Source organism: Miscanthus floridulus, chromosome 9, assembly GCF_019320115.1.
Source record: "Miscanthus floridulus cultivar M001 chromosome 9, ASM1932011v1, whole genome shotgun sequence".
Taxonomy (NCBI): domain Eukaryota; kingdom Viridiplantae; phylum Streptophyta; class Magnoliopsida; order Poales; family Poaceae; genus Miscanthus; species Miscanthus floridulus.
Genome location: NC_089588.1, coordinates 11494351 through 11507004, shown reverse-complemented (window position 1 = coordinate 11507004; position 12654 = coordinate 11494351). Strand labels below are relative to the sequence as shown.

General features: G+C 39.9%; 1 long non-coding RNA gene and 1 pseudogene across 2 annotated transcripts; one reads left to right on the top strand and one right to left on the bottom strand.

The window, feature by feature from the left end:
* LOC136479232 (uncharacterized) overlaps window positions 1–12654 on the top strand; it is a 32166-nt pseudogene that overhangs the window by 17782 nt on the left and 1730 nt on the right.
* LOC136483418 (uncharacterized) lies at window positions 4552–5995 on the bottom strand. Of its 2 annotated transcripts, none has more exons than XR_010765439.1 (4): window positions 5980–5995; window positions 5347–5403; window positions 4839–4924; window positions 4552–4595 (listed from the first exon to the last, which is right to left on the bottom strand). It is a non-coding gene; the product is annotated as an uncharacterized lncRNA (long non-coding RNA). The 2 variants fall into 2 exon arrangements; XR_010765440.1 differs by lacking the exon at window positions 5980–5995 and adding an exon at window positions 5578–5645.

Below are 12654 nucleotides of genomic sequence, written 5' to 3'. Positions count from 1 at the left end.
CACCAACAGAACCCAAACTTCATTTATTTTTCTCTAGCCTTAGGCACATTGAACATGAGAAAGTTGATATTATGTGCATTGTTCATTCTTATAACATAGGTGACAAGATCAGAAGGATAAGCATGAACGAGTTGCTTAACCTAATAAAGGATTGTCCAACTTTACATCAAGGTTAATATCAAAATCTTTACGCCAATTGGTTCCCCAGCAACGGCGCTAGAAAGTCTTATTGGTATTTTTTAACGCACACAGAAAAATCTGCAAGTGCACGGATACCGATGTAGCTTTTACCAAGGAGTATTCCAGAGTATCATACTTATCTACAGGGAAACAATGGTTAAAGAAGTTGATAGTTCACCATCATGTATCTACTACCTAGTATACCGACTAGACTAAAGTGAGGGTAAGTGATGACAATGATAAGAGTTATGAATAATAACAAACACATAGGAGAATTTCATGGTAAAATAAATGAGTAGTCTAGCTAAATTGAGAGAACAACAGATGAGTTTAAGGTTCCTGAATACTTCTCTATTACTTTGGTTCTATTCTAGTTTAGACTAGAGGGTATAACTAAAGCATGGATAAATATAGCAATCACACATAATAACACTATGGAGCAGCAGTACCTTTCCGACCCTCGAGGGGGTGTGAAAGAGTGGTTGGGGGAAGGTTGCCAAACACTCTACGAACACCAACCCGAACGTGGTGGATTACAAAGGCCTGATAAAGCTGTCACCTCTAGGGCTACCACAACGAACCATGGGATTGGGCGCAATATCAGGTAAACACTAGGCTAGACACCATGTCTATGATAATGATTACTACTCTAATCACGATCTATAACTAGAGCACTTGATGCGAGCGGAGATCCCATGCTAATGTGCGATAACTATTATAACCCTCTAAAATTTGCTCCTTTTGAAATAGAGATAAATTGATTTAATTGTTAATTTTTGTGCTCATTAGAATATAGGAAAATCATAATTTCATTAAGTTAAAATTTATCATAAGGTTTAGCAACATTGTTGTGCATACATGCTGGTGCATTTGTATTTTTATAATGTGTGGTTTTGACCAAAACACAAAATAATTCAAACTGTGTTTTAAAAAGGATTTGAAAATGACTTTGAAATAAAATAAAATAAAATAAAAAGAGAAATCCTCCATCCTCTACTCTTTTTGGCCCGAGTGGCCTTTTCCCTCAGCTGGCCGAAGTGGCCTAGCAGCAGCTGCTGCGCAAGCTCAGCTAGCTAGCTACGCTCAGACCCGGTCGTATGTCAACTGCATCCTTCTCCTACCTCCCATGCAGCAATCGGACTCTAGTCTGGTGGCAGCGATGCCACCGTCGCTCGATCTTGTGGGATACGGCTTGGTTTCCGCATCCAACGTCCTATAAAACTCGGAGGTCCCAAACCGTGCCCCTCTTTTCATCTACGTTACCTGCCGTCGTTTTTGCCCCAGCTTTGCGCCATCACGATCGCGATCTCGCCGAGCTCGGACCTACAACCGCCCCAATCGTGCCCACCGTCTGCAAACCGCTGACAAGCTCCACGTCAAGGAAAGCCCGTTGCCTCCCCGTCGAGCTGTACGTCATGGTTCTTCTACTCATCGTTGGAGCTCTTTGTCCGTGAAGACACGCCGCCACCGCTGGCACCACCAGCTGCTTCACCGCCGGTCGCGACACCGCTGCTGAGGTTCGAGTCCAGGTGATGAATCCATCAATGCTTCCCTTCCTTCCTCTTTTTGCCCTGTAGCTCACACCACATGTGGTATTGCCAAGCTCTTGTAGGAAGCCATCGTCCATCCATCGAGCCCAATGCCGCTGCAGAGCTCTCTCCGATCGCGTCGAGCCCCTAGGTAATCTTCCCGTGATCCATGCTACCTCCCTATTAATAGAGCGCCGATGCTGTAGGCCTTTTTCCCGAGGTCGCCAGAGATACTTGGTCGCCGTCCATGGCACTACCACAGAATGTTACTGTAGGGGCGGCTCTAGAGCCTCTGTAGGGGCGGCTGCGCCAGCCGCCCTTCCTAGGGTGTTCCTACAGAGGGTGCCTCTGTAGGGGCGGTTTTCTAACCGCCCCTGTAGTGCCCTCTGTAGGGGCGGCTGGTGTTTTCAGCCACCCTATAGTTACCTCTGTAAGGGCGGTTGGTAATATCAGCCGCCCCTGTAGTGAACTTTTATAAGGGCGACTGTATCACCAGCCACCCCTACTGTGTGTATTTATAAGGGCGGTTCAATCAAGAACCACCCCTACAGTGGATTTTCCAGCAAAAAAAAATAATTCAAATTCAAATCTGACCGCCACAAATATACATATATACATCCACAAACACAAGACCATCATCACAAATCATAATTCACAAAAGTCCATCATTACAACATAGTCCATTATGAAGTCCATCATTATAACAAAGTCCAAACCGTTCCAAAGTCTGATCCAAATCATACCACAAGTCCACATTGTCATCAACGACCTAGGGCTAACCTATCAGTCTCCCGAAGGTGTTGATATAGAGGATTACTACCTAAGTCAGAAAGAAGATGATGGTAAGTGCCTTTATGATACACAATCTGGTCCATTATAAAGTTGCAAAGGTCGCCGACCATCTCTAAGAGCTCGTCATCCTTGTATGGGTTCCTTCTCGTGTCTTTATCTTTCTCCAACTACAAGAGAATAAGTCTAGGTTTACTATATCACAACATATGCGAACTTTTCATACTACGAGCGAAGAGGTTCAAACTTACCAGATTGGGGTTTCTGTTGTAGCCACCGATGGTACTCATCATAATACATGTGTAGTATCCCGGTTTCTATGTCCACTAGGATGAGCATCCTGGACTGGACATCCTGGTCTTCATCGTAGGAGGGAAACAAAGCTGTCATCGTCTCGATCCCCACCCACACCTCTTCCGTCTGTCCTGACCCCCTGCTCGCCTAATGTACCGCATGCACAGTGCCTCCCTCCCTCACCATGGATCCTGCTCCCCCACCTCCACTGCCCTCCACCACGGACGGCACTAACCACTTCGAGCACAATGCCCCCGCCTCCATGCCTGCCCAACCACTGTCCACCACCGCCTCGCGTTTCCGCACGCTACCGGGCCGGCGAACAAACCTGCAACCCTCAGCCATACCTCTACAGATGGATCAGAATAGTTTAGCAACATAGTTTAGAAACAAGGCTAACCAAACACCACAATTTTAAAAAACAGTATACAACTAATCATAATCCTCCTCAATAACAAAATGGATCCACACAATTTTCTTCCTGTTTTGTTTCGCCTGTAATGGAGTCATATAGTTTTGAAAGCCAGAACACATATATATAGTTCAAATCTGCAGGGGTGGTAGCTTTTCCTAAGGTAGGATTGGGATAATGCATTTGATAAGATTGGAAGAGATGGAAGATGAGGTAGGTCAAAATACTCGAATATAAGATTTTGGTACCCTTGCCACATTTGGAAAATTTGGCCTTGGGACAATGGTTAAGTTTCCATGACCGAAATTGCAGGTAAGCACCCATCCTGTTTTTAGATAAAGACCCCCACAGAACGAATAAACAGCAAGGCCAATAGCAATTAAGCCAATCACTTGCAAAGGTACAACAAATGCCTCAATGGGACAGCAGGACAACCATGGCCACTGGCTTGAGAGCAGCCATGGGATCAGGCTCAAGGACGATTCCAAAGGGGCTCTGATCTGGATGAGGGCAAAAGGGGTACCAGTGGTCAAGGATGGCAAAGGCACTGGGTCGCTAGTAGAGAGTACCAGTCCCATCAATAGTAATTAGTTATGGGGCTCACAAAACTTCAATGACCATGAAACAATGACAAGAAGGGAAAACATCCTCATCCTAACACATGGGGATCGTCCATGCCTGTTCTAAGACCTCATTTTCTTCCCAATCCCTCAATTCACCAGCATCCATTTCACACAATCCAAACGTCACCTGATAAGTTACCTTGTGCACTTAGCCAGTCAATCAAAATGCACAGAAAGAACAAAGATAACAAGAAACCAATAATTGTCTCTACTGCTAGTCAGATTCCAACCACAATACACATGACTGTCTACCTTATCAGTCTCGATCACAAGTCATGAATATTGAGTTCAAACGGCATATCTTAAAATAACTAAAAAAAATTAAAAACAATTGGTATCGCCATACATGTTTGCTATTTGCTAGTCCTGAAGACTATAGTGTCTTTCATCACTACTAACATAAGTAGTAATGGTTATGTTATAATGGAACTCATATGATGCTCTGAACCAACTTTAGAACACATTAAAATAGGAACAGTCAAGAAACATGTTATGAAGGAAACAAACAATCGCATAGTTAAAGACTCAAAAATAGGGCAGTGAAGCGGCTATAAAATTTGAGGACATATGCAAATCTAGAAAAGGATTTATGAGAAATTAACAGCAGACAATAGGGATAACTCATACAAGATCATGTGAAGAAATTACAAATAATAATAACAAAAGAAGCAAGTTTGTTTACCTCTAGATGGAAACAATTCAAAAAGAGGGGAATCTCAACGATTACGCCTCTCTGGCTTCTCAAATCTCCTTACAAGATCTTCAAATCTGTCATCATTGAAGAAAAAGCCAATGAGAGGGCAATTGTAACTGATAGTTGATAGAGCAGTGCTTGAATAGAAAAAGCACAGTTGTGTTATTATTCCGACAACCCCAAAATTCAATACAGTAGCTGAACTACTAAAGATTTATAACCTATGAAATACAAGTTTGTTTAAAATAAGAATGCCAACATCTGACCCCATTAGTGTTTCGGGTCAATGAGCTCCATACAGATTAGATCTGACTTACATATTACTATCATATGCTGGTTCTCCTTTCTCCTGGCGGTTGCTGTTCCATTCCCTACAATGGTCCACTTCTGTATCACAAAAAAGCTGAAACATAAAAGAGGAAGTATAAAAGAAATCACTTTCTAATGGATGATTTATTGTTCTGAACTGTTCAAAGCAAAATAAAGTTTCCATTATTTCCTATAGATGCTCTTGATAAAAGGATCATGCAGGACATAGTCATGAGTTCCAATTTGTCCTACTTGTTGAATTAAAAGAACTTTTGTAACTTTGTTTAGGTGAGGCTCTATCTTGTAAGTTTACTTAGTTAATCCTTTGATAGGTACCAAGAATAGCCTAAAAAGGTAGCTCATCATGCAAACAATATTACCATCTGATTCGCGATGTTAATTAAATCCATACTTTCAGAACACGTAATGTCGTCTACAACTCCAGTTTGTTTGTATTATGCTAGGAAAGCCATCATTCTAAGTACATAGTACATAAACAAGAGAGCAAGTGCCTACCACACAATATCTTACTCCAGATGCACGTGCAAGACACCACAACTCATACCGGTACCCCTGCATATTATCAAGTGAAAGTCAATTAATTGTATCCAAGACAAAGACACAGGTGTGCAATAATATTGCAAGACCCTAATGCATTTGAGGCATCGTAACTGTAAAATGATGCAAGGCAAATTGCAGAATCTATTTTGTATCACAACTAACGTGAGAGTTTATACAAAACAGTACCGATGTAGCAATAACAAGAGCAGCACACAGTTGCAACTATGAGTGTCAAATCACTGATTCAATGAAAGTCAGTCAATAAAGATAGGAAGAAGCAACACTTCAAAGGTCTGGAAAACTTTTATGTCTTCTGGAACCCCTGATCATCACAGTGATGAGGAGTAAAACTAAAAGATAGACTGACAGAAAAAGAGCATCATCCTATTATTGATCGAGAACCGTCACTCAATGCAAAGGTCTGGGAAACTTTTATGTCTTCTGGAACCCCGATCACCACAGCGATAAGGAGTAAACTAAAAGATAAGACTGACAGAGAAAAGAGCAGCATTCTATTATTGATCAAGAACCATCACTCAATGCAAGTTTGAAAAAAAAAATAGGATGAAGAACTCGATACTACCTCACCTTAATATTATTCAAAGAGTCGATGATAATTATGCTATCGCGTGACACAGACCTGTCAACTTCTGACCTAAGAACTCCTCAAAAGTAGTACAAAATCAAAAGATGGAGCAGAATAGTTCCCTGTTTCCTACAAATATGATTTCTTTTATTCGGCTATATAGTTTTTAGGTGTACATCTACAATATTCTACGGTGTGGCTACGCAGTATCTCTACTCCTAAAAAGAATCACTCGGACCCGTCTACCATCACCGTGGTGAAGCCGGAGCGGCCCCCACACCTCTTATGCTCCCTGTTCCTACCAGAGGTCCATACTAGAATTCAGGGGCTTCGATTACCTGGGCCACGGCTGGATCTGTGGGTCGAGCGGGGATCCTACCCGCCGGTGTCGGCGGCGCGAGGGGAGGACTCCCGGCAGCGAAAGCGGAGGTGGGCGCCAAGCGGAGGCTCAACGACGACGAGACGGCGCTCGACGCACGCGAGCGGTGGGGCGTGGCCGGCGACGGGGCTCCCGGTTCCGGCCGCCACTGGTCTGGCTCAGGGATAAGGCGATCGCGTGCGGTCCTCGCCTCCTCGGTGTCGTGGGAACCCTAGCCTCCTCGCTCCGGATCTGGGCGAGCGGAGAGGGAGAGGGAGGGGGCCGGCCACCGAAGATGCGTCGGGAACCCTAGCCGCCAAGGAATTGGGCAGCCTGACGGCGTCCACAGGAGATTTCGCCCAACACTCAACGGGTGGCCACAGCGACGACACTGATATACCTCAGAGCACTGTAGGGGTGGCTGACGTTATAAGCCGCCCCTACAAAGAAACTGTAGGGGCGGCTGAGGTTATAAACCGCCCCTACAGTTGATTTTTTTTTTCAAAAATCTAAATCAAAATGGGAAAAAATTAAATTTTAAAAAATTAAAATCAAAACTACTAAAATAATTTTGAGACACCAAATGATCTCAAATGAAAATCAAAGTTGTAGAGGTCATGAAGATTTACAACTTTTATTTTGGTCATCTTGTCATTTGACAAAATTTGAACCTTTCAAATTTGAAATTTCAAAAAATGACAAGTTCGAACCAAAATTTGAGACTCAAAATGATTTCAACATAAAAAGTGATGAATACCAAAGTTGTTCAACTCATTAATATCTACAACTTTTATTTTGGTCAACTTGTCATTTGACAAAATTTGAACCTTTCAAATTTGAAAATTGAAAAAATGACAAGTTCGAACCAAAATTTGAGACCCAAAATGATTTCAACATAAAAAGTGATGAATACCAAAGTTGTTTAACTCATTAATATCTACAACTTTTATTTTGGTCAACTTGTCATTTGAGAAAAATTGAACCTTTCAAATTTGAAATTTCAAAAAATGACAAGTTCGAACCAAAATTTGAGACCCAAAATGATTTCAACATAAAAAGTAATGAATACCAAAGTTGTTCAACTCATTAATATCTACAACTTTTATTTTGGTCAACTTGTCATTTGACAAAATTTGAACCTTTCAAATTTAAAATTTGAAAAAATGACAAGTTCGAACCAAAATTTGAGACCCAAATTGATTTCAACATAAAAAGTGATGAATACTAAAGTTGTTCAACTCATGAATATATACAACTTTTATTTTGGTCATTTTTTCATTTGACAAATCCTTAGCCCACATTGTTCACTAATCTTACACATGTCTCATATAGTTTATAAAACCTTATAAGAGATGTGTCACATTTGTGAACAATATCATTAGCACTTTATCATATGAAGAAATGACCAATACAAAAGTTGTAGATCTTGATGAGTTATTCAACTTTGGTATTTATCACTTTTTCAGCTGAAATCATTTGGGGTACCAAAATCTTGTCTGAAGTTGCATTTTTTTGATATTCAAAATTTAAATTGCTCATACTTTTCATATGTATATATTGACAAAAACCAACAAAATAAATTGATAGAGAATTATTTTAGAAAATTTTAGGAAAAAAATCATCAGATTTGGAGTTAGTATGAGGAAGAAAAACTAGGTACAAAGTTGACCCACAGATTAAAAAAAGAAATCACACTATTCACTATGATCATGTAAGGATCATCTAGAACAGTGTGATTTCTCTTTTTAATCTGTGGGTAAACTTTGTAACTAGTTGTTCTCCCTCATACTAACTCCAAATGTGATGGTTTCTTTTCCTAAAAATTTCTAAAATCATGCTTCAGCATTTAAGTTTGATCAAATTTGGATGTGACAATGTTTTACACATTTTAAAATTTGAAATTTGGAATTTGACAAGTTCAAACCAAATTTTCAAACCCTAAATGATTTCAGATGTAAAAGTGATGAATACAAAAGTTGTTCAACTCATCAAGATCTACAACTTTTATTTTAGTCATCTTATCATTTGATAAAATTTGAACCTTTCAAATTTGAAATTTGAAAAAATGACAAGTTCGAACCAAAATTTGGACCCCCAAATCATTTCAACTAAAAAAGTAATGAATACCAAAGTTGAATAACTCATGGAGATCTACAACTTTTATTTTGGTAATTTCATAATTTGTTAAATTCTTAGTACACATTGTTCACACAAACATACATGAATGTAGTCTCACACACACATACATAAATGTAGTCTCACACATATACATAAATGTAGTCTCACATACACATACATGAATGTAGTCTTACGAACACTGACACACTTACATAAACTAGCTAGCCCACCATTGACATGAGGCACAACAGATCATTGAAACTGCAGTCCGACCAGCCGTACTTAGCCTTCAGGATGAGTAGCTCAAGCACAAAACGTAGCAGTGTGAAGTATGTCGGATAGCCCTTCTCAGCACCATACACAGTCTTCTTCGATGCTTTTATCATCCTCTCAAGATTTTCTAGACCTCTCTTGCTCTTTTCTAATATTTCTGGTCCAAAGGCCCCAAGCATTTCGTTCAAGTTGTCAACGTCATCTGCATCCCCCTCACGTGCTTCGTCATCATTGCTGACACCACCAGCATCATCACCACCTTGTTCATTGCCAAAGCCACCACCTTGTTGATTGCCATAGTCATGATCCATTTGTTGCTCAAGATCGTCTGTGAATCGGGACAAGTATGCTTGGGTTTCAGCTTCATCAGCTAGATCATCGTCGCTGTCATCAACAACCACTGTTTCACCGTGATGAATCCACACAGTGTAGTCCGGAACAAATTCTCTCCTAATCAGATGTTCTTTGATGGTACTCACATCTCGAAATGCAATAAGATTCTTGCAATCTTTGCAGGGACAAATAATCGTGTCACTATTCTCTTTCAACGTCGCTGCATGCTTCTCTGCGGCTTTGATGAATTTGTCCACCTCATCACAGAAAAGAGCGTCGTGTCTTAACGAACCATACATCCAAGAGTTCCTGTAGTCCATCTTATAGAAACAAAACAACCAAAAAAAGAATATTACTTGAGAATAATTGTATATATCTGAGACACGCACCATGATAGTAGAGGATAGTTAATTAATTGACTATTAATGCATAAATATTTTAAAATATAAATTGATAGGTTCAAATAAACAATTTCAAAGAAAACAATTAGCAACATTTAATATTTCATCCACTACCTTTCATGCAAACTCCATTCCAATTTCATGGTAGAGGATAATTAATTAATGGCCTATTTATCCATAACTAATTAAAAACACACATTATAGAAAGGAATCAAAATAAATATTAAATGATAATTAGTAGCCATGGTAGAGGATATTTTACACATTAGCAACAATTAAAATCTTACACATTCACCTACATGCAAACCCTAGTCACATAAAGATTAAAATTAAAAAAGAATAAAAAAACAAAATCCTAGATCTAGATCTAGATATAGGGTTTCATGACACATGCATCAAACTTCACTAATACTACACTAAAATCAACAAAGATGTACTAACAAAGGGTGCAATCTTACTTCCCTACCTAATTACCCTAGTATAGTGAAAATTAGAGTCCAATTTCACTCATAACTAGCTCAAGCTCCATGGAAGAAAGAGAAAACCAAAAATCAAATTACTCATTAACCAAAATTAAACTTCAAATAAAGGGTTGTAGAAGCATTTCATTACCTTTTAGAGCCTCTTCATCAAAGGATTTGAGATCAAAACATTCCCTCCTTAGTAGAGTAATTTTTAGAAGGAGCCAAAGGCCTCCCAACCTTTTTTTTGATAGAAGAGTATGTCCCGAGGTGGAAAAAGGGGTGGCTGCTGCTATTTATTCGTGCGTCGTCAGTAGGGGCGGCTGGTGATTCAGTCGCCCCTATAGTAGAACAGTAGGGGCGGCTGGTGGCAGCCGCGCCTACAAAATGGTCACTGCAGGGGCGGCTGGTGATTGAGCCGCCCCTATAGATCACCCCCAACTGTAGGGGCGGCTCAGGTTACCAGCCGCCCATACAGTGCCATCTGTAGGGGCGGCTGGGCTGCTGGAGCCCGAGGACGCCCACTGTAGGGGCGTCCCCAACCCCAGCCGCCCCTACAGTAAAAATGGCTCCGTTCCTACTGCGCGAATCTGTAGTAGTGTGGAGGAGTCCTGTTACGTGTAGCACCATCTTCTCCAAATGGAGAACCTAGCGCTCCACTATGCAAGTTCATTTGGACACCGTGATGTTTCATGTTCAGTAGATGCGAGTCATGGCCACCCAGTTCGTCCTACAGCAGAATCTTCCAACGGCGCACCAGTAATGAGCGTCATGCATGCATGCTTGATTAAAGATGTGCATTATTTTAGTGATTAAAGATTATGCTGATGTCATATATATGTCATTCCTGCATAATAAATCATCATTCTCTATTTATTCCTCAATTCAACAAAAATTCATCTTTTGATGTCCCCTAGCTATGTAGACTGTCCATGGAGTATATGTACGTCTGCTTGTCGAATCTTTGTTTTAATTCTGTTTTAACCTATTCAAATTACGTTAGATTCATAATGACGTAATCTACGCGTTAGTGATAATGTTTACCATATCTAGAATTTTATAATCCTATAATGAATTATGCAACTGGGATTGATAAATAAAATATGATTAATCTTACTTTGTTTTTTCTAATTCAAATATAAATTTAACTTAATTAAATTTAGATATTTCTCTAAGGTATCCTATACATGTTTTATATAATTATTAAAATAAATGAAGCCTATAATTTTCTTTCTCTCAGATAAAGTGAATCTTACGGTAGTTGTTTCTCTTTCACCGTTGTTTCGATTAGAGTGCTTTTCATGCCTGTGTGTTCGTAGCAACGTATAGAACATCTTTAAAATCTTTTCACTCGCCATTTCATATGTTTGGTGTACTATTCTAATTTAGTTCTATTGTTTTGTTTTGTGTATGTTTGCATGGATGCTTGTGTGGTGTTCTACGAATATGTCCAGTCGGTGAGTTTTGTGTTGGTGATCAAGAAGCAATCTTTCGGAGGTTGAGAATCAGCAGCAGACCAGAGTTTAAAGCAAGTACAGCATGGGATCATCCTTGTTTCCTATTAACCTTAATACACTAAATTCATATGCATGTGTCTACCTTGTTACCTCTAAGGATATCCTAGTACTTTATATCTTGTACCTTGACACCTTGGGTACTTGCATTTGGGTAGTACTCTGCTAGTGCTCGAATTAAATAACCATGATCTGTAACTTGACTAATGGTATATGCAATAAACGTTTAAAAGAGGCTTTTTAGCAAAATGGCTCAAGAGGGCTAGAGCATTGGGCTGTTTTTATGGTGCTCTAGTTTCTCTCCCTAAGAACTTGTCTGTAAGTGGATTCTCCCAGGAGTTACAGTACAACCATGAGTGCTACATGGCTCTGACTTTAGTCAAGTATAAGGACCTTTTTCTAGTTCGTAGTAGCTTACCGAAAGGCGCAAGAGGGGCTCCAATCTGTATGTTCTCGACCTGCCAAGAGGGTGCACTTTGGTTTCTTTGTATTTTTATTAGTCACCCCATGGAGGGGAGTTCATACTTATTGATGGGGAAACCTTAGCGGGCTACACTTGTTAGACGAATCTTTGAAAGACTTCATAGTGATCCCTGCCTGCTCACGTTGAAAGTGTTTTGGGAGTAAGTAACCCAGACATATGGATATAACGGCTCATGGTGAAAGTGTACAACCTCTGCAGAGTGTAAAACTGGAATATCAGTCGTGCTCACGGTCATGAGTGGCCTGGGCTCCTTACTGAATAGATGATGAACACTAATAATACTGATGATACATATGCTCACTTATGATTAATTGTTTTTGCTATACATTATTCTTGTTTACATGATCATGTGGTTATTTGGGGCTTAAGCTGAACTGGCTACTACTCTAATGCTAAAATTTGATTCACTAAAATGCTAATCACAGTAAGCCGATGTCAACCTTTTGAGCCTTATGAGCCCCATGTTATATTGTTGAGTACGATATGTACTTACACTTGCTTTACTTTTATATACATTGAAAAAATCCTGGATGGGTATCAGATTGCTAGTGTCTGGAAGAGTTAGGCTTGTGATCAACCAGTCAGTTGTTCCTGTGGATTTGGAGCTTTCACCTGAAGATCAGAGTGTCTTTCCACTATCTACTATTTAAGATTATATTCTTTGTACTAAGTACGCTATATATTCAGCATTGTCTATTGATATTACCTCTATTTGTAGCTATATATGTGATTTGA